The sequence below is a fragment of the Pleurodeles waltl genome, chromosome 6, assembly GCF_031143425.1.
Source record: "Pleurodeles waltl isolate 20211129_DDA chromosome 6, aPleWal1.hap1.20221129, whole genome shotgun sequence".
Classification (NCBI taxonomy): Eukaryota; Metazoa; Chordata; class Amphibia; order Caudata; family Salamandridae; genus Pleurodeles; species Pleurodeles waltl.
In genome coordinates this window covers 902,454,623-902,477,306 of record NC_090445.1, presented here as the reverse complement: position 1 = coordinate 902,477,306, position 22,684 = coordinate 902,454,623, and the positions used below count along the sequence as shown (strand labels likewise).

Here is a 22,684-nt window from a genome sequence, read left to right as displayed (position 1 = left end):
TTTTAGCTGTAGAAGGGAAGTTGTCAAAAGTTCTGTTCACCTTTCTTTAACAGGATAATACCAGCTGCTTAGTATTCCAATTTATGTGGAGTTTACAGATGAACACTGTTCTTTCAGTGTAGAGAAAGAAATATTGTGTTTAACTGACTCAAATTCAAGTGTTCCCAAGTGGGTCCAAGAGAGGATCTCTACCAGGAGTCCAAACAATGGTCTGTTGGGTCGTACATGGCTGTTGACTGTAGAATGTGTCATTCGAGAGAGGAAAACTCAGTAAAACACACAACATGTGGGAAGAATGGTTTTCTTCTGTATGGTACACGACATTCCACCGGGACACTTTTGAGGAAGTATCTGTTCGCGCTTTATAAATGGCAAACATCAAATCACTCAAAATCTTACACAGTGCAAGTGGAGTATGGGTTGTGTAATACTCGCCCTTTCATTGATATTTGGATGGGGAGGTAAAGGATTTTACAATCTATAATCCTGGGTTTATGTACTCCCATATATACGAAGTTTACACATGCAGGCACAGGTCAAGCTATTTTCTATATTCATATAAGCAGGTGTCATTTTAAGATGAACTACTGTAGCATTTTTTCACGAACGACCTTCTCAGTCCCCCTGGGTACTCACTGTCTCATCTCTGATTCAATCCCAGATCCCTAGAAAGAAATACTATAAACCCACCTCCGCTGTATTCCTACAGCAAGAGGCCACTTCTAGCGATTCATGAAGCCTTCTGCCAGCCCCAACACTTATGAGCCTACCACCCGCGAGCCAGTGACGAGCATGGTATACTGACAGTGCTAAAATCAGCACAAAAGTGCGTGAACAACAGCACGTGATATATTTTAATCACAAACAGTATGCAACCCTACAAAATGACTAGTTCACGAAATAAATGGCTACGTTTTGAACTGAAAATCTACAATGTATAAGTCTTGCCTCAAAAATGAACGCATGTTCCAAGTGCTAACCAGAATGCTCTAAGTGAGCACTGAAGGCCACGACTCAGACAGAAATGCTATTCTTCTAAAGACACAGTGGAGTCTGTTTCTGAAAAATCTTAGGCAGCAGCTGTATTGTAGCAGAATGCACTGAGCCGGGCATGAATTAAACAAAGCCTGCATTTTTACATACATTAAACATTATGCCGTTGGGTGAAAGATTAGGATTAAATGTATTTTTCTCCGAAACAAACTGCACTCCAATGTACAATGAAGAAAGGTATATTATGTATGCTTAGAAAATAGAGGAAATTAACAAAAAAAAGCAATATAAAATTAGATCCTGGGCAGCAGGTTTAGCACACATTTTACTCTTTCTGCAGAAGGAGATATGTCGTGTGCACATTTTGTAGCTATATTTTCGTTTTTGCTTTTTATAGTAATTTCTTAAAATGTTCACAGACTACATGGCCTCTCCGATTCAACCTAAGGCTGGAGTCTGAATTTTACCTTATATTTGGCTTATTTCCTTTCTGGAGACACTTTTTTCCTTAACAAAACACAGCTCAATTTAAAAAGGATTTTTCCAATAATTAAAAAGCTTTATTTTTCATATCCCTATCAATCTATTGAGCAATGGCATTGGGTTCATTGAGCTACTAAGCGGATCTTAAAAATGTTTGAGGAACATAATGCTGCTGTAATTTTTCTATTTTATTGTAGTTTGCATTATTTTTTTCCACAGAACTAAACCATTTATTTACCAAAAGTCATTGGATTTCCAGAAACAAGGAAACAGACAATATATTTTGTTCCTTTGTACCTTTCATGAAAGTGCTATCTTTCAGGCGTGTTGTCAACATTACACTGCTTTCTAGGGCTCATAACAGACACGGAGACGTGAGCATACTTCATGGGTCAGTAACATTTATTCCAGTGGCTGTCACTCTGAAATAGGGTTATTAGAGCTGATGCCTATTAGCATAACCGGGTGTGTACTCAAAGGCCGGCACGAGCATGGTTCAAGATTTCCAGGTCAGTAGCTCTAATCCTGGTTCATTGAAGTGGTAAAAATTGCAGTCCGGAAACATGATGAAAAGGGTCACTGCGAACATGTTTCACTATTGTATAATAACCTCCTACACAACAGAAGAAGGGCCCAGGGCCCACTACTCCATCAACTACCTACCATTGTTTAGTCTCATACTACCTATTCAATTCACACCCTTAAAAATAATGTTTTGACACAATGATCTGACACCGAGTTTTTAAAAAATCCTGATCAAAATCCAGGGCAGACCATGGATTACTTGTATGCAAGAAAAAGCAACTAAACAAATGAAGTGCTTTGACGTGAGTGATGGGACAAGCAGATCACTGTTCCGTATTCGATCTGATTCTTATAGTAGTCGTTCTACCTAAGTTAAATAGCAACATGAGCAATTTGGTGGCATTTTTCAAGGGCCCTGCTTTGTGAAACAAAAGTAGCGCCATACGTTAAACCTTACATTACTATACATCTTGCAAAGTAAGGAGCTTCAGATTCTGCCATGATAGGACATGACATCTCTCCCTCAGTTCTACTTAAAAGATACTACAATGCCACATGGGAACATAATTATTCTGGATAGCTCAGCACTTATTTGGTGTCACTGAGTAAGGATGCATTGGGTTTGGGACGATTTATCACCTCATTCACAGGAGACATAGACAGAGATTTTGTAGTAAGATAATTCATTTTAAAGAATACATTCTTATAAAAAAAACATGTAATAATTAAGCAAAACTTACAAACATGCATATTTACAGTTGTTAATTAAAGCATTTTAATCACACAGTTTATTCTTTATTAGAACAAAGTATATCCCAAAATCAGCAGGGAATCTGTCGCATTAGTTTAGATATTCATTGTAGGCATTTCCCTTTGTAAAATAAAATCGAACGGCATTCAGAAAGTATATAAACTGTAAGATTGCACAAAATTCCAAAGAGCATCATTATCATCAAAATATATATCTGATAAAAATCCTTTGCTAAGTCTGAAGGTTTTTATACAAACTGCCATATTGCAAATAAAACATCATTATGGTCAAAAAGAGCATCTAACAAAATCTAGTTTCAAGGCATTAGGAAACTATAGACTGGTTTATCAAAAAAGATAACATGTAGATGTGTAGCTCTAACCATTGCCTAGACTGAGTTGGTTATTTTAAGAAAACCTGTTATTTAAAACGTATTTTGACTCTGCACATCGGCTATTCATGCTGAAAAGTTTTTATTATAGACACTGTGGCTATTTAGGAATTCCATTGAACATTAGTGCTATCTGGGGTGGTGGCATAGCAAGAGTGTCATGGACACTACTGCAAGCAAAGTAAATAGATCATAAAATAACACAATAATCAGTGCATCATTGCACCTGCTGTGTCATTAACAACTATAGCTGTCATTTAGGGGTTGAAGCAGTATTATCTGCTAACTCTTCTCGTCTGCTTTGCCAAGCCTTTGATTTCACTAATCTAAATACAAATCATTTTAAATAATGCATTAATGTTGGTGATTTCAGTGATTGATTGCCAGTGACTTTTTATCAGTATGGTAGAATCTTGTGTTTTATATACTTACTAATAAAAAATAACATATAATGGCCAGACTTGAAGTCAGAGGTTATATGACATCACTTCCTGCAACAACATTTTTGGGCCAAAGGAAGTTTGCTGAATCTTCTCCTCAACTAGGGCCTACAAAGCAGCCATCACAACCACAAAAAGGTAACACTACTCCACATGCATAATTGATGTATGCAAATTAAAGGAATTCTGCATGATCCTAGTAGAGATCCACAATTTAGAGATGGTACCTCCAACCAGTAGCTCATGAGCTTCTGGTAGCTTTCCTGTGTGCAGCACAGCCTACTAAATTAGAATTTGCATGGTTGAATTAATATACATACACCAACATTGAGAGTGTGTATTCATCTGATGTTTGGATAAAAATAATCCAATAACCAAAATATATTTAAAGCTGATATTTGAGTGACAAATCATGTGGCACCGGGAGACTTTGTACAAATAATATTACCTTGGTAATGCAGCTAGGGCTGTTATATGTTACCATTGCAGCTATGGCTGTTATGTATTACCCATGTAGAGGCATTGCATATTGACAAAGCCTTTTTATATTACTGCTGGTGACCATGTGTGATACACTGAGGTGATCACTGCTACTAATCTTGCTTTTGGTGGCTACTAATGTAATCTTGTATTATGTGGTCACTATTAAAACACTAAAACAATTAGTAGCTCCCAATACGTTTCACTGCACATAAGCAGCTCTTATTATAGAAAAGGTTGGAGAAACCTGATTTAGAGCATCAAAATGCAGCTACCTAACAATTGCAATCCTTTTGCAACAAAATCTCATTGAACCTGATCTGAAAAACTGAAAATGTAGACAACTACCATAAGGTCAAACAAATCATGCTCCTCCTACAAATCACAAAACCCGACTAAGATGGATACCAACAATATTCCATCTCTACCTTCTGAAAAAGAATTCTACAACATTATCAAGGCAAGCGGACCATCAGACTCATAATCAGACACATTCCTGCCAAATATCTTCAGGAATATCCTTCGCACAGGCTGTGCAGGAGAGGGAGCTAGAAGCAAACAAAACAGACCTTTAAAACTTAGATCTGCACTACCAAAGTTGAGAACCTTTTATATTAGACGACTCCTCAAGAAGAAGAATCCAAATCAATCCATTCCTGCACAATGCAGGACAATATCTAATGACCCATTCCTAAGTGAACTATTTGACGAAGCAACTTAGACTTCACTACGACTATCTAGTTAGAGACCGGGTAAAGACACAGATGCCACACCCATATCCATATAGGATGATCCAATGAACAAGAATGTAGTAGCCATTCTACTGCTTTTGGACCTATCAGTGGCATTTGACACTTTCCAGCACTGGATGCTGCACATACACTAACGTCCTGGAATATGCGAAAATGCTCTCAAATGGTTTGCTTCATACCTAAAAGCAAGAAGGACGATGATATTCCTAACACCTTTCATGTGCACTCTTCATAGTGTGAAACCCTCAGGGCACAATCATCTCTCTTCTTCTAATCACCATTCACCTAACCGCCCTCTTGCACGTGATCACATTTTTCAGCCTCACCTGCTACAACTATGCAGATGTTATATAAATCATTCTAAAATGAATGGCACAGAGGACATCAACAAGGCAAGACTTGACGATTACACATATGCATATATATCAGACATGTGATGGGTTGGTTTTGCAAGAGCAGTCATGAGTACAGGAAGTGTAGTATAGGCGTTCTCTTTACATACACTTACACGCCTTTGTTAAACAGTCTGAAATTTCAAACTCCCTATTAGGAGTCTGAAAACAGGGCACCATTCTTTCTATTCATACTAATTACATATTAATATTACCTCTTTAGATGCTGTGGGGCCAGTTCACATATGCATGTAAGAGTACATGAAAGTGTACTACAGGAGTGCTCTTGTAATTTTACGCTGCTTTGTGAATCAGCCCCTGTATATGCAAGTGTCAACCAATGTCATGAAAAAAAAAACATGTCCAATTCTTTGTATTATTTGTATTTATTGAAGTCACTGTAATTAAAAAACGAGTGACATCTAACCTAAGACGCCCCTCTTCAGCATATTGCTTCTTTCCAGTCCTGCTTGCAGAATCCCCCCGATATGAAAACAGACGCCATTTGTAGTCATTTTAAAAGTTCATATCTGTAATCGTTTCCCTTTCGCATTTCAAAGTTGTTTTGTGGTTCTCAAGTGATTTTGAGGATAATCAAAATTGCACAGTTTGTCAAGCAATTTAATTCATATGACAACTAAAATGCAGAAGTGAAGGCACCGAGCAATCCACAGCAAGGTCTAACGGGAACCTACTAGAGTCCGAGAAAACGTATTAGCCTCTTTCTTTATCTCCTTGTGAAGCGACATTCTGATGACCCAACTGCTTCCTGCCGCGGTATTGTCTATACCTGGATTTCACTTTATTGTGAAACTCTAGTGACCCCCCTAATATTAGACTTTACATTTCCTACTGACCTACTCTTGCACCTCCACCATTGTCACAATCCAGTGACCGGACAGTGAGACCGCATCACTCATCCAGGTGTCATTGTATTTCTGGGACTGTCCATTGTTCATTGTGCTCTTCCTATGAAACAAATTGCACTTTTTGGACCAACAAATCGAATCAGACTTTGCCCAACACAATGGCCATTTCGTTTTCAAACTTTTCCCTTCCAAAAAACCCCACAAAAAATAAAAACTACTGGGAAAGACTTGTGTAGTAAGGCATATTTGAATAGTTCACAACCCCCTCTCCGCCGTCAGAACAGCCCTCAAAATCGATTGACTTTAGATGATTTGGTTACAAGTGTGCTGTAAAATGTGTGGGGAAGCATCCTCTTGGGTCTGCTCATTTACTGGAATATGTCGATCAGCCCCAAACATATGCAACACCAAAGATGAATCTGGTAACTTTAAGCATGGAGGAAGCTGATGGCATACAGGACATTGTCTTTTCATCACCCAGTGCTATTCTGAGGCACACCATGAATTGCATTTGAAAGGCATATCCCACAATGCTCCAGAGAAGTATGGGAGTGCTCTACTAAAGGTGAATTCTGAGTGCTCCTGTGCTGTGCATCGTCCTATAGTTCCTTGTAGATATCACTATGTGTGGTCTGTTGTAGACATCACCCTGTAATGCTCTGCTGTACTTTACTAGGTGCCCTCGTATGCACATTCCCTTGGCCCTTCTGGGAGTACTAGTCAATAACTCCTGAGGAATAGCTTGGCTTATCTATATTTATGTCAGTATCTATGCTGGTAGCTGCATGTACCTCTGCTGATCTTAGAGAGAATATTTACCTAGAGTTGTGTGCATACAATGTGTGCATGAGTGCACAAATGCTGAATGCCTCTATGTGCATTCACTATTCAAAAGGTAAAACCTATTAGTTTTAACATTGTTTGTTATGCATGCCATTGGGGCAGATTTAAGAAAAGTGGTTCAGCACCCAGTGACGCAACACTTTTCTTGTGCCCCTTAACACCCCCTACCACCACCATGTGAGCACCGTATTTAAAATACGGCATACCATGATGCAGGGTGGGGGGCAATAGCGTAAAATTAAATTATGCTATTGATGGTCTGTTCAGGGTTAGCACCCACATTTTGGCACTAATCCTGACCAGTACACTGGGGCCCATTGTAACCAATGGTGTGCCCCTTTTAACGCCTACTCTGAGCAGGTGTTTAAAGTAGCCGCACAAAATGATGCAGTGGAATTTCTTAGATTCCACTGCACTCATTTTTCAGGCCCCTTAGCAGGGGAACACCCCCTTTGCATATATTATGCATGATGCATGCATAATGTGGCACAAAGAGTTGCAAAGTGGTGCAATGCATGACAAGGAAAGAGCAGGAGAACTCCATATCTAGAGAAATATGGCATTATCCTGATCTCTCTCTCTAACGCTGGTGCACAGAGTGCTTTGCACATACCTTTGCACTGTACTGAAAAGGTGTCAGTGTGAGTCTAGAATAGGGTTTGTACTTAAAGAACACATGTCCAGTACAAAACATTATGCTTAGACAAACTTAAAGCTTTTCACACTTACCATATAAGCTTGCCACTGTGTGCCATTTCAAGCAGCAATGAGGGGCCCCGGGATCTAATAGAACTGCCCTTTCAATTGAAAAAGCCAGAGTGAAAAGGTTAGTGCACTGTGGGCAGTGAGGGGGCACAAATACTTTCTGAGAAACAGTAAAACAAATTCAAAGTGTCCGTCTAGTCTGGAAACTGGGGCACAGACAGTGGTATGCTCATGTCCCTCTCCACCAATAATTCTTACTGGTAAACATATGGGCCTATCAAATTCTCAGGTTCTTAAGCTTCTTTTGGCTTCATCTGCACTTCTACCCCCAAAAAATAGAGAAATGCCAAAGAGAACAACTGGTGGACAGTGAAATCCTTTTATAACACTAAAAATACCTCCTACCTGAGATTGTTTTTCAAGGTTCAGACTGCAAAAGAGGTAGATAAATTACCTCCCATCTTTCAAAACCCTGTAGATGCCATAAATAAGGCAAATCCATTATGCAAACAGGAAAAGAAGGATTACTAGAGATTGGTAGAAGGGGCCAAAGAAGGAGTGCCTACAGAAAATAGATGTTAGGCCATGGCAAGGAAATGTCCTGAACAAGACAGGATAGCACAATTGCAACCACATGACACACAGGGATGCACACAATCCTTCAGGACAAGCAGGGCTTGAAGGGCTCCTAAAGGACTAACAAAGGAGTTTAGGTCCAAATTGCCAAACTCTGAGAAAAATCAGGCAAATATACGAGATACTTGTGAAGTGCTGAAGGGTAAGATGGATACATTGATGAAAAGGAGGAATATGCTAGAAGCCTCACTAGAGGAGCTCAAGGGAGAAGTTGAGGTCAATCATGAGGACATCCAAGCAAACTAGGTGGTTATTGGAACAGTAATGAACCCAGGTAAAATGATAAGTGACAATAGGGATTATCAATTAAGTGTCCTGTCATGGAATGTAAATGGACGTAGGGTTAAAAGTAGAAGGAGGAAGATCTTGGAATATTTAAGGCAATCACAAGCTGTAATAGTGAAACTACAAGAGGCTAATATAAAGAAGAAGGAGTTTGTGGAAGCCGTAAAAGGGCAAAGATGGGTGAGGGGGGGCAATAAAGGATATAAAAAAGGGGAAAGAGATGGCTTACCAAATGGGCTATATTTTATATTCTCAGTTGAGCTAACTCCTGTATTAGGTAGATTGCTGGTAGACATTTTCTCCAAAGAAAGCCCTATGCCACGATCGTGGGATTAGGCCATAATTAGCTTAATATTACAACACAACAAAGAGCCTAAATTCAGTTAATCCTATAGACAAATCTCTTTCCTGAACTGTGATTACAAGATCTTCACACATATTTGGCAAAGAGATTGAACATGGTAAGTGGGGCTTTGGTACTTGAGGGTAAGAAGGGCTTCATTAGGGGATGGCAGTTACGTAAGTTTATACACAATGGAGTGGGAGCAGTGGATATGGCAACAGAAGAGAAAATGCCATCAGCAATTTACATTAGATGTCACCAAGGCATTTGATAGGTTGAGTTTGGCCTTTTCTAAACAGGATGATTAAGCATAATAACTTGGGAGAGGAAATCTCAAAAGCAGTCCAGCTAATCTACAAAGAGCGGACTGTGAGAATGGCAGTGAATGGGAGACTGACTGAACAGGTTATAATAAAAAGAGGGACCTGGAAAGAATGCCCATTGTCTCCCTTGCTCTTTAATCTGTATATTGAACTTCTAGCGATAAAGATGAGAGGGAACCCTAAAATTATCCCTTTTGGAAATAACAGATAGGCAAGGAAAGTTAGGTTGTACACAGATGATTGCTGGTCTTTACCTTGGACTTGGCAAGTTCATACCTGGCTATCTTGCAAGATTTGGAGGAGTTTGGGAAAGTTTCAGGTTATTTGGTGAATACTTAAAACTTAAAAAACAGACAGAATGGTGTGAAATACTCTGTGGGATAGCACCATATAAAGAAATAAATTAAGTATGTTTAGGTTATAGTAGTACAGAATTTGGAGAAGATGGCCCAAGTTAATTTCAACAAAGCAATGATGGGCATGACAGATTGCTAAAGTCATGGATAGGTTTCCCACTCACAATCTTTAGGAGAACAAACATTATAAGGATGTCGGAACTTCCGAAGTTCAACTTCATCTTTAATGGACTTCCACTGTAATTTAGACCAGAACAGTTCAAGAAATTGCAGGGGGAAGTAACTAGCTTTATTTGAGCATCTAGCAGTGTGAGACCTGGTTGGAAAACACTTTTCCGAAAAATGACTGAAGGTGGTATAGCAGTCCTGGACTTTCAGTTTTTTTGTTTGGCCATTCAGTTAAAGAATCTCAGGGAACTGCTGGGGGGGAGGATCAACTGCAGATGGGTTGAATGGGCCAAGCCATGCTGAAATGTTTGCCACAAGGGGCTAGGTAGTTCTTGAATATGTTAAGAAATCCCACATTTTTCAAACAGGTCAGACTGAAGATTTAGAATATGGCCTGTATGTTAAGGGCTCAAGTTAGACTGGTTTTGGGGAAACCCTACTATAGTGAATTTGCCTTAATATGGAATTCACCCAGAACCCCGTAATGTCTGAAAGACAACTTAGCTAGACCTCTGAAAGAAGTAGAACTATGTAGATGGGGTTATCTCTTTAAGGACTGTTGTTTGATAACCTGGAAGGACATATCTTGGCTGACAGGTGGCAGGTTATCCAGATGTAAGTACTACCAACTGGCCCGCTGGGCATGTGGGTTTTGGAAAAAGAAAGAGGGAACGCCAAAATGGGCAGAAGCCGTTAAAGAAGTGGTGGAAGAAATGGTATGGTGAAGGACTAATAATTTCTGGGGAGCTGTCTGAAGATTAAAGACCTAAAAAGCAATGCATGAGAAACACCAGGGCTACCACAATAAGTCAACAAATGCTGGAAAAGGTCTTGCTCAAAATAAAGGCATAATGGGTTACAGATTGTGGCCGTACAAACCCCTCACCTGGGTCTTTTCTACCTGGTGAACAATGAGAACTTTTGTATGTTGGAAAGTGGATTATTGGTAAGGGCAGGTGAGCATCCGGCCACTAACCTCCACTTAGGTCCAGTTGGGTCTCAATAAATTAATTCCAGCTCAACCCTTGGTAGCTTGGCAACAAGTGACAAGGCTTAACTTAGGAGACAAGTGTGTAAAGCATTCAAAAATCACAAACCAGTAAATATGTAGAACACAAAGTGCAATTAAAATCTAACTGCAATTTTTAAAAATAGATTATATTTTTATCTTTAAAATGACACCAAATGATTAAAATTGGGTAACGGGAACCAGAAATATGCTTTTTTAAAGAATGAATGTTTTCTAGCACATAGAAGCAACTAGCACTCGAAGGGTTAAAAAAGGTCACACTGGACAGGGACAAAGCCAGAGTTCAGGCAACCCACGAGGTAGCACTGTCATACTTACTTTCAGAAGTGTTTCTTGATTCGGGAAAGTGGTTCTCAGCACCAGCAAAGGGTTCAGAGGCTCTGGTTTGCCTCTTGGGGTCTGGGACTACAACTCCCACAATGCATCTGTTCAACTTATGGAGTTGCTCCAAAAGTCTCCAAACTTCTGGCTCTTCTTCCAGAAGTCCTTTTTGGGTCATTGAAATGTCCATAACTTGATCCAAGGTGGCATAAGCTCTGAGTTGATCCTTGGAAGTAGGGACTACAATTCCCCGAATGCACCCAGTCAGAATCCTCAAATGGCCAGTGGACGCTGGTCAGCTGGGCTCTGCTTGCAGGGCTTGATGCGGAGGAATCTGGGCAGCTCCTTTATACCTGTAGCAAACAGCTAGTCCCTTCTTGAAGCAATAGAAGACAGGCAAAGTTCTTTTATTGGTGAAGCCCAAGTGTGCAGCTGGTGCAGTCCTTCAGAGTGCCGTGTCCAGGTGCAGGTCCGGGGTCCAGCAGGGCAGTTCTTCTTTGTCTTGTTCCTTGTAGGGATCTGAGGTATGGGTGAACCTCTGCCATATATATCCTTGCTGCTGGGTGGAAAGCGAGGGGGTCCTGGGTATCCAATCACAGGCAGGTTCCTTCCGACTTTGATGACCACTTCCTGGGAAGTGTGGCAAAAATCAATCCCAAGGAGCAAAATTCTTCAAAAAATCCAACATGGCTGAAATTGATTTTTGGAGGTTAGATCTGGCTGAGCCCACTCACTGGTGTGGCTAAAATTCCTAAACACACCCCTCTCCTGCCCTCTCCTAATCTAATCAAGAGGGCACTTAATTGTCTAAGGAGGGAGGTGCCAGGCTGCTCCAAATGTCCTTCTCTGCCTTTGAAGACCAGTTTGGCCGCTCTACTCCCTTCCTGCTTCCCCAGTTGCTGAGGCATATCTCTTCCCCCAGGCACATCCTTTGTGTACAGCCCAGGGTAACTCACACCTCATCAAGGCAGCCTGGCCAGGCTGCCAGAGGCTGTCCAATCAGAGAAGGGCACTACAGAGCTGAAGTTGGCAACTTTCATGTAGAGTTTTAAAACTCTTTATCTGAAGTAGTTATATTGAATGCAACAATTGTTGTGGGATTTATTATAACAATTAATTTGATGCTAAACTCAAGGTATCTGACACTTAAGGGGCTTTGCTAATTAAAATAAAAATTTAGCCTATGGAGGCCATTCACTGCAGTGAGGGAAAAACCAGTTTGTCTATTTTACTTCACCAGGGCTTATGAAACAATTCGTAGAACCCCCTGCTTATAGTTACAAGGCACCCAGCCCCAGGGGCACGTAGGGCACACCTTAGGGGTGACCTATATGTAAAAATAAGGTAGTGTAAGACTTTGGAAGTACTTTTAATTACAAAGTCGAAGTTGCATATAACTTTAGTTTAAAAGCAGCCAGCAAGGCAGGCCTGCCTTTAAAATGGCACTGGGCACCTTAGCAGTGCACCCATGGGTGCACCACCTATGCTGGGGTCCCTAAACCTACATGCCCTACCATATACTAGGGACGTATAGCTAGGGTGACATAGTCAATTATAATTAGCCTACTTTGCATACTCATTTTACACAGAGCACAGGCCCTGAGACTGGTTAGCAGTACCCAGGGCACCATCAGGGTCAGGAAAACACCAGCAAAAAGTGGGGGCAACAAGTTAGGGGGGCTCTGCAATCAGCCCTGTTTTCTCACAATGCAAAAAAAACATTTGCTGCTTTGGCAGAGCAAAATGCAGAGAAATCCCACAACAAATCCACTACAAAACCACTATGAGCATTCACAGACTTGTGTTGTAAGCTACAAGCAGCAATATCACTAATGCTACTTCTTCAAACCAAGGTCGAGATTTGACACACAAATAGTGTTGAAAGCTTATTTGGCAGCACTACTTCTCTCTTTTAGTTGAAGTTCCCTTCATCATAGTCAATCCCTAACCCTATCCACTGCTCCTTCCTTACTGTGAACACAAGAAATATACCACAACAAGGCATAATGGATATCCTGTGGATGACTACTGCTGGAATATTGGTGAAAGATGCACTTTAGCTCATCTTTGCTTGAATTCTTCTTTAAATATGTTCCCACCCCTGTTAGAGACCATGGTAAGATTAGCAATTATAGAGAAAAATAAACATTTGCAAAGCAATAGTAATAAGCCAGTTTTCAGGAAGCCTGTGTAAGGCACGGGTATCTTTGGTGATGTGATTTAACATGAATGAAAGTTGTAATTTTGCTACATTTTCTAGAACATAACTATCAGATAAGTTCTGCCAGTTCTGCCATTTTATCTGCTGTATGATGGCACGGTACCACATCAATCGCAATTAGGGAGAACCTTCAAAATATTATTATTGTTTTGCAAAATAGGATCATGATAAAGAGTAATTTTACACGAAGAAACAGAATGACTTAGCAACACCAATGTAAATATGTAATGCATAAACAATCAGAGCAAGACATATTACAATCAAATTAGAGCAACCAACTCTTCCTTCTCCACTGCTGATTAGGAGTAGAAACAATTGGCCTGAAGGTTAGCTACTCCCACATCCTTAACAAAGCCCCTTTTCTGTTTCATATGTGTCTCACAGACAGGTTGTTGATGGATTGCATGTATAGAAATGTGATTGCACTATAAGAGAATTATTAATAATGTGGTAATATAATGAAAGATCCACCTTGCAGGATTCCTCACAAATGACTTACAGATCCCCTGACATGATTTAAGACTAGTCAGAGCATGATACATTATTTGCCATTAAAAAAAGTGTCATGCATGCCTATTGCCTTAATTGTGACGTAGACACTGTTGCAATTGGTACTATCCATTCTCCTTCTTAGTCCATATTATTATGCTGGACTTCACTCAACAAACACTACTTTGACGTATGCCCATGCACAGAGAGATATTACATTAGACAATTTTGCCCTAGATTATTTTCCAGCAAAGGGAGTCCTAGATAACTCATGATTGGGGCTCCAAATGTTTTAAAATTTAATTTGTTTTCTTTTACCTCAAATTTAGTGCCCTCTTAGCTTGGCACCCTCAAAATTCATCTAGTTTTCCTATATGTGCTGATCTGCCTCTGACTGCACCTAAATATGTCCTGATTCTTATCTTCTACGCTAGTACATTCCCTCTACCACCCACTACTAAAAATGTTAGGGCCATTTAGTTTTTAAATAATGTGCCTAAATCTTTCATTAGACTTTTTGCTTGACTTTTTCAGTTTTTGCACTAAAAGGTGCAACAATGCTACAATTTCTGGGACATCTGAGCAACAATCACACTTCAGATTGCTTTCCTTAATTCTGCTAGCATTTTATTTTTTCAAATCCTGGCAACACGAAAATAAAGACTTTCAGTTCAAATTCAAATATTTGTATTTTAAATTTGCATGTAACCCTATATAGGCAAGTCTTGGGGCAATGTCGTAGTCTATGAGACATTTATTTTCTAAGACCTTTTCTATTTGTACTAAACTACACCTTAGGCGACTCAAGAGTGTCAAGATTAACAAAATCTCACTAAAGGGCAACCAGAAAAGGATCTTGTTTTCTGGAGGTCGTAGGTCTCCTTGTTAAACACTGGGCTTCTTTCCAGTGACTAGCTGGTGACTTTCATGGCCAATTTTATACTGCAGCAGCACTTTTACTTCTAACATTTGCTAGACATGGCTATAGAAGTGGACTGGCAGTGGTGCAGCAGTGAACTAACTGTTTACCTGATTCTATTGCCTGTCAAAATTCCTAATAAAGCACTATCTTTTTAGGCACATAATATTGTTTCTTCTTTCATTCTTGCATCCTCAAATCGCATGCTCTCCCAAAACTAATCCTCTATTTCAGCAAAAATCTGGAATGAAAACTGACCTCTGCTTAAAACCCCCGACTGTTTCCTCTCAGTTGTTTCTTTCAAATGGCCCTCTCCTTCCCTTCCCTCCTCTTTCTAAGCACAACCTACACTTACATGCATGTTCACCTTCATCTCTGTTATTATATTTCTGCTAATAGCCCACAGCTCATTTAGAAGATCACAATCTCTCCTCCTCTGAAAGTCATACCCAGGCAACCTAACAATACCTAATCTCCTCCAGTTCTAACAATGCCACTAAACATGTGCGTGTCTCACTTACCCCCCTAATGATTATAAACCACTACTATTAATTTAATCCACTACAGGAAATCGAAATGAATGCATGGAATGGTTTGCTTGGGCAAACAAGATGAACCCCAGTAGTCAACAATAACCAATAGTACAGGACGAACTACTAACCTTGGACCACGGTGCTGCCTGGCTTATAGTGCGTCAAAATGTAATCGGGGTAGTAAGTGCTATATAAATGCAATTATAATTAAATGAATTATGCTTTAATCATCTGGTCATGTGTGGAGTCTATAGAATTGAAGCCATGCCACAACATCTTTCTCACAAGCAATTCTTAAGACAGTCCTCTGAAAATTGTGGCTAATAGGTCAAATTTGTTAGAGGCGTTATCCTTTTTCAACCACAAGGTTGTTTGCAACATCAGGTCAAGGTTTTCTAACTCAAATAATTTACTTCATGGTGTTATACACAGGACCATTCTAAAGTATGTAAAAAATCGATTAAGTTAAGTATTTTCTGTAAAGTTTGCAAATGGGTTGTATCTTAATAAGGGACTTTCCTGCCAGCAGTCATTGAGGACCTCGTAGCAATAGCCTTCATGCAGATATGATGACACTGTGTTGCGGATAAGTAGCAGTGTGCTCCTTAAAAGCTGATTTATGTTAAAAGACCTGCATCATATTGTGTCCAGTCATGCCTGGCCAACCAAACACAACCAGGCTTGTCTTATACACCACTCCAGCATGGCACCAGTGCACTAACTGAGCATGTCTCTGGTGAATTAAGAGGGATAAGAAGATGCATCATAACCCATGCCAATACAAGAATCCAGCTCTTAAACCCAAGCTGTGTCACAAGAGGAGGAAGTTTTCTCAGAAAGCCCATTTCCTGAAGACATGGGTCAGTAATGGAAATCATTCCCCTATCTTGCACCAATTAGTAGCAAAAATCATTAATTCAGCTACATATATAGATATATCAGTATCTCTTATATTTTACCAAACTGGAAAAATATGAGTTGGACAGTAGATGGACTGAGATCTAGTAACAAAGTGTGGCATAGAAATAAGCTGGAAACATCACTGTGCCAGCAATAAGACAGGATCCTGGGACATGTTCTCGCTATCTCTCCACATCTACCCACGGAAATGGAGCAGTGCTGCCAAGTCAGGTGGAAAGACATTTACTTGTAAAGATCTAGTACTGGCATGCTAAAATGTAGAGTACTATTATTTGTATGCCCAGTTTGGGAATATCATCAAATACCTGCAACCATTTACCCATCTGTGATGACAGTACCTCCAGAATACTAAGGATGAGTGTACAACTTGAGGGATTATGAGTTCTAGTTAACAAGTTCACAAATTAACAAGTGTATAATTATACACAAGTTCTGATAACATTCTGATAAATTAATGGTTGATGACTCCTGGGTGATTCACCAAAGTGCCAATTGTACCATCTTATGATGATGTGTATGGCAGACAAACACAGATGTAGACTTCAACTTGAAGCACTACAAACATATAACCCCACTGACAGGAATTTTTGCAATGATTGCCTTAACAATGCAGATTTCAACAGGACTGCCACAGCACTGAAAAACGTTCTAGAAAAAAACACCTTTGCTTATCTGGTTAAATCACAAAGTTGAGTACCAGGTTGTGAAAACTTATATCAAACCCACATAAAAATAACATAGAAATAAATTTTAAAAAAACACTCTCTTGCCTTAAGTGTTCCAAAGATTTGCTCCTCCCAGCTGATTTCCAGTGCCACCATGACCTGTCGATAGAGCCTATGGGGTGCAGGGCTGGGAAATCAGATAGTGTCTAAACCAGTTCACATGTGTCTACCCCATGGGAAATGGAAGGTCTGTAGACTGTCAGACCTGCCATAATAGACTTCAGCTGGGTTGTATTAGATGGAGGCCCTCTCTTGGTTCTGAGATGTTAGAGAATACAACAATGATATACTTACAAGTATTTTTATATGCAAATCTCTTCTAAACAAAACAGGAAGCAAGTATTGCTACATAAGTGTTCACAGTGTAATGAGGGGCATACTTCACAGACTTCAGTTTATAGTCTTTATTAATCCTTTATGAAAATATTTTTCACAACACGTGTTTATCGAGAATATTCATTTCTATAGGATCTGGCGATTTTATATTAGAGACTTCTGTAAAGTTGTCTCGTGAAAAGTCTGCTGGTCTCTAGTATAATTAAATTCCATCTAAGTTTACAGCATTGTCCATTATCCATCTGACCCATAACTGGCTCAGTGCCAATTTTAATGTTTCAACATTACAATAAAGTGGATAATGGAGAATGCTCAGAATTTAAATGTAGTTCTTGCAACATCATTTGAAGATACAGCAGTTGTTTCCCAAGGTGAGAAGCCCTGAGACTCAGACGTGTATATAATACATTTAAATACTAGCAACAAGAATTTGTTTCCCATTCTGGCCACGCCACATTATTGCTAAGCAAAGCATTAGTAGTAGGGAGAGGATACATATCAGGTAACTGTACAGTACAGTGCAGTATTGCCATTGAGGGATTCTGTGACATTATAAACCACTAGGCCTAAGGCCGAGCAATTTAAAAATGTTGCCAGAACCCCAAGTTTGCAAAATACAACCATATTAATGATGGTATATGGATGGTATTCATTTTACATCATTATTCAAGGACAATTAGCTTGAAAAGCAGTTTTTCTTCAGTGCTGCTAACAATGGCCACTGATTGAAAATATAGGGGCATATTTACAAAATTTTAGCGCAGCGAAGCTCCGCAAGGCTCCGGAGGATTAATGCCCCTAGATATACATAAATCTTTTTTATTTAATAACTCTAAAACTACTGAACGTATTTACACCATGCTACAGAAAGCACTCTTCCTGGACCAAGATCTAGCTTTCTGCCAAATTTGGTGTAATTCCGTTCAACAGTTTGGGCCGTAGTCTAAATTCCCTATGGGAATTTGAATGTCAAAAATGCATTTTGGGACCCTCTTTTTCTTGGCCCCCACTTGATGAATCACGCCAAAACATTCAATGCAGCAGACGAAGTGGTGGCAAATAGTTTTGGAAATTTTGTAAAGATTCATCAAACTGTGAGAAAGTTATTAGCAATACAAAAAAAATGCTTTTTCTATAGAAACAAAGTCCTAACTATAACTACCTAGTGGCAACTGTATATATATATATATATATATATATATATATATATATATATATGTGTGTGTGTGATTTGGTGTAAATCCATTCAACCATTTTCGAGAAATTTGTGTTTAAGGAGATGCTTCTGGTATATTGTTAGTCCTGTGCGGTGTTCAGTACACTCTGAAGACTTGCAAATAGAACATCTTGCTGCACAATGATGATGTATGGCTATCTTCGTACTGAATTCACATTGATAACGGGCATTCTAGTTAACACAATATGTGTATAAAATGTGCATGTGTTCTATGTGTTAAATGTTGCTCACAGTACCCACTTATAAAGTGTTTATCCATCGATGTGGCAGGTCCTATGTTGAGTAGGTTTGAGATTTGATTGGGTGTCTACCCTCATTCTTTTTTTAAGCAGTAACCAATCAAGAAATTATTTTGTTGTTGTGGGGCTCATAATACTGTTTAACTTGTTTTCTAGGTATGTAGGTTGTTGTTCAGTGTGTCTCCTGTGTTGCACTGTTCTGACAGGTTGGGTATGATGCAAGTTTGATCCAGAGTCTCCCTGTATTTTTCATATTTGTTATTTGTATTTGCTTTCTCCGAGTTTCATGCTGATTATAAAAATGTATGGTCTTATAACACTATTTAATTCATTTGATTAGTTTCGTTGATAATTTGAGCTGATATGTGTTTGTGAAGTATACTCCTACTTCTCAATGGGATTTAGTAATATTTGCCTTTTGGTCGCTGTCTCATTAAGAAGTCATTTTTGTATAAAATACCTCTTCATCTCCTTCCACATTCAGAAGAATGCAACTTACACGTCTTGTTCACTAATAGTGGTCAATTATGTTTGGTGGGAAATCAGTATAGTTTAAAGAACAGGAAAGGTGGTGGTTCTTTGCAAGTTACTGTACTACGGGCACGCTTAGGAAAGATTCCATCTAGTGAGTTAAGTGAGTGGTAGTAACTTATCCCTAAATGAATTTAGAAATTGACACAAACTCCTAAAACCATTATACATGGGTTTGTAGTTAGGCACTTTTACAATTTTTCTGCTGAGTCCCTTCATGATGAGGAATTGAACACATATCTCCGAACTTGATTTTGCGTTAGCTTCCATATATCTCGTGAGTTTTGTAATGTTTAACTCTTGAAAAGTGTAGAGAATGTTTTTTCCAACACAGGCAATCAGACTAGTGAAACTAATTAAAAATATATATTTTAATCTTTTCTGATTCTCATGTTGGTGTTTATTTAGGGGATATCATATAAGTGAGCGTGCCTAAAGAGCTGGAGTGGCTCTAAATAAAAGGATATGCATTATGTTGGTTCCAAACTTCGGTGAAATCCTTTAGGTGAGTTGAATCTTAGGCCTGCTACTAAGGGGGTAATAATGGACGATTACTTGTTCACAGGCCATTTTGTATGTAGTTCTAATCGAAGAATTCTATGGCAAATTAGGCCACATGGGATATCCTATTGTCAGCAGCAGCAGTCTGAACAAACAAGCTTTTGCTGAGATATTTTGATAGAACCTGAGAGTCACTGTGTGGTGGACTGACAAGAGTGGTTCTACCACAATCAAAATTCATAATATGTTACTATTGACAAATACAGCAAGGTGACATGAGCATATAATCATGCTGAAAGATGTAATATAAAAGAGGAGTACATTTCAACGGATCACTTTCTTAACACATGAAGACATTTGGAGATGTTCAGTGCTTCTCTTGGGCAGGTACTGACCAATAATGAGTATCTTCAATTTCTTAACTTGTAAGGGAGAGTGCTAGCGCTTTTCAGCACTACTGCAATACATTTAACCGGAGCTTCCAGCACTCCCCAAAAGCACACATGTGCTCTAAATAGTGAGTACCTGCACTTCAATAATTTCATTTAAAGCACTAAAGATATTTGTGATTGAGAAAGCGGTGTATCTGTGAAATCCATGCTATCTATAAAAAAACAATAGTATGAATGGCCAATGTAGGTTAAAATACAACAATAAAGAAGAAATGTATTTATGGAGGCCATGAAAATGAATCTTTTACCCTCAAAATACTTTTTCTGTTTGGACTCTTTAACAAAATTGTCTCTTTAATACAAGAGATTTATTTGGTTGGAATTCATACAAGTGAACCCAAATGTACCTGGTGTATTTGAGGAGGTGTAGCACGGGGAAATTACTTTGTTTTCTTATTTGCAAATGATTTACGTTTGAGGATGTAGTATATATCGAACTCTTTTGCAAACTCAAATGTCTGATACTTTGTAGCTAGATTCACACTTTAGGAATCCAATGCCTACATACATGCATAGTTACGCTTTCCTGACAATCATGTGAGCAATAACAATATAAACGTAGAAGTCACTGCTTGAGGGGCTTCTAGCCTCATCTCCTACACACTCCCATGGCAACACACAGTATAACACACTTTGCAGTGCAGAACGCACAAACCCTAAACATAATAAAAAGCCATTTAATGTCTCCCCTAGGTCTATTTTACTAAGATGGATAAAAACAATTTTCCTGTGGTGTGGATAGAACAACAGTTTCCCTTTCTCCTTTCTTGTACGCACATCACATTCAAAAACACAGATCACCAATCCAGTTGTCCACACCTACTTGTCCTTGGCAACTCCCCACCACTCTCCTGAAATAAATTCCGGACTGCAGGTCAGCAGGGCTTTCACATACACAAGAAAACAGAAACCATGGCGAAAAACAGATGCTGGGTTTAGAGAAAAAGCGTTTGCAGAACATGCTCCCTAGACCGGTCTTCTTCGTTACTGTGCCCCAATTGAACACGGACACAGGTTCCTCTGAGAGACTCGAGCCTGCATTACTTTACAAAAGCTATGCATTTTTTATGATCTTGTTTCTTAAATCATGTTTTAACCCGCGAAGAGGGAATTTCGACCGCCTCTACTTTCGCACGATCTTTAATTGCATGCAACGAAAAGGGAAGCGGTTTCAAAAACAGGAAAAGAACACAAGTAGCAGAGGAGGAACAGGATCTGAAAAAAAACAGCACAGTCTGGCTCACGTGCCTCAAATTATAATTACTGAATCTTATAGTATGAACATCTGCAGTGCACTGTTAGCTCATGCTCGGAAATTCCCGCAGCAGCAGAGTGTCAACAACACGCTTAACAGCATCCAGGTTTCCTCGCGGACCTATCTTTCAGCTCTCGTTAGCGAGCAGGCTGTTGGGAACGCCTGTCACCTGCACCATTCTGCGCACCAGCGCTGCCTTTCCATGAACGCATGCCCAGTGCCCAAGCCGGCTGCTGTTACTGCTCCAGCAGCAAGGAGCATCTCAGAAGAAGCAGGGACATGCTTCCTTATCTCCCCTCTTACCTCAAGAAAGCACGCGCCTGGTCCGCTTCCAGCAGTCGCTCCCCTTCATCATTTCCTGATAGACGACGAATAAAAACGGAATACGAGGAAATCAGAAAATCCCAGCACACCACCAAATAAAGCAAGAGAGGAAACGGCGCGCGCTCACAAGGGGCCCGGGATTTGGAATAGGAAGGAAGTATGATGATAACGCCGATGTAAGCTGCTGGCAGCCGGCTCTGTGCTTTGTGAACTCCGCGATGCTGCTGGTACAAATACCACCTCCCTTCCGTCTGAGTGGGCGGGGGACCCCTGCTGCTCTCCGAGGGAATTGCCGAGGAATGGAGAGTCTGCTTACAAAAGGTCACCGCTTCCTAAACTGCTGATCGCAAAACACAACAAACAATCAGTTGTACACTCAGACCACTGCTTGTTTATCAGAGAAGGGGAGGAGGGAAAGGACAATAACATCCAGTTAGGGCTCTTGGGCGCACGTGTGCCACCCTTGCATAATCTGTGCTGTAAAGAAAATCCACTATTGTGGCAGTAAAACAGATGGTTATTTCTAGGCAATGGATTGTAAAATTCAGAAGGCCAAAATACCGCATGAACAGTATGTCGCGTATGGAAGCGCGCGTGCACACACATTTTCATCCAACATGGTGTTCACACTTGACGGGTTTCACTTTTTCAAATACACTGAATGCAGTGCTTAATTTGAGCCGGTGGTTTCCGGTGGGGGGCGGGGGGCGGGGGGGGCAGCACTTATTTTTGAGGGCAGGCACTTATTTGCCAGCATCAGGCATTTAGCGCCAGCTAAGGACACATATGGGAAAGCTGAAGGAAAAGAAAAAGGAAAAAGCGCCACCAAGGGATAAAGCAGAAAGCTGTAAGATTGAGGTGGGTGGGCAGGGAGTTGCTGTAAATTGATTAAAGAGGCCCGAAATAACTTTAGGA

General features: G+C 39.9%; 1 protein-coding gene across 1 annotated transcript in view; it reads right to left on the bottom strand.

The window, feature by feature from the left end:
* PTPRE (protein tyrosine phosphatase receptor type E) overlaps positions 1-22,022 on the bottom strand; it is a 939,227-nt gene extending 917,205 nt beyond the window's left edge. The window contains exon 1 of the mRNA XM_069239717.1: positions 21,749-22,022. The gene's annotated coding sequence lies outside the window, so the exon portion shown is untranslated. The remainder of the gene's footprint in view (positions 1-21,748) is intronic.
* Between the last annotated feature and the right edge of the window lie 662 nt (positions 22,023-22,684).